Source organism: Chrysochloris asiatica, unplaced genomic scaffold (assembly GCF_000296735.1).
Source record: "Chrysochloris asiatica unplaced genomic scaffold, ChrAsi1.0 scaffold00005, whole genome shotgun sequence".
NCBI classification, from domain to species: Eukaryota; Metazoa; Chordata; class Mammalia; order Afrosoricida; family Chrysochloridae; genus Chrysochloris; species Chrysochloris asiatica.
The window spans coordinates 35,094,579-35,095,350 of record NW_006408523.1 but is presented as its reverse complement, the minus strand read 5'-3'; positions in this window follow the sequence as shown (position 1 = coordinate 35,095,350).

Below are 772 nucleotides of genomic sequence, written 5' to 3'. Positions count from 1 at the left end.
CCAAACACTAACAAGCCTATGAAAAATGGACAAATAAATGAACAGATCCTTTACAAAAAGGTATGCAAATAATCATTTAATTTATTAATCACCTGAAAGGAGTTTGATAGCATCGGTTGCTGGGGAAATGAATATTAAAATCACATTGTGATGCCATCCCACGTGCTAAAGTTTAAAAGACTGAGATTTCAAGTGTTGACAAAGATGTGAAACACCTGTGAGTGTTTTGCAGTTGTATCCTGAAGAGTAAAATTTTGCAACAATTTTCATAGACAGCTTGGAAGTTCCACATGAATTTTAACAAGAGTCTTATCTCTAATGCAGTCATTCTTATCCTAAAGTAATTATCAAACAAAAAATTTTATGTAGCATTATAGGAGCTTTATTCATGATTGGAGTCTTGATGTGACACTATAGGTTAAGTCTGGGAATGCTAACCACAAGGTCATCTGTTCAAACCCAGCAATTGCTTCTTAGTAACCCTATACAGGGTAGCTATGAGTCATAATGACCAGGTAGTAAAAAACCCAAATGTTTCTCTACAAGTGAATAAAAATGTTGTGGATACCATTTGTCCATAAGAAGAAAGGAACTGCTGTTGCTAAACTCACAATCACAATGAACAAAAGTTGGTGTTGTTAAGTTTCATTGAGTCAGTTCATAACAACTCTGTATAGGATTTCTGAGGAGCGGCTGTTGGGATTGAACCACCAATTTTGTCATTCAAACTGACCTTGTGGTCCAGTGCTATATCCTACAGCAACACACCAAG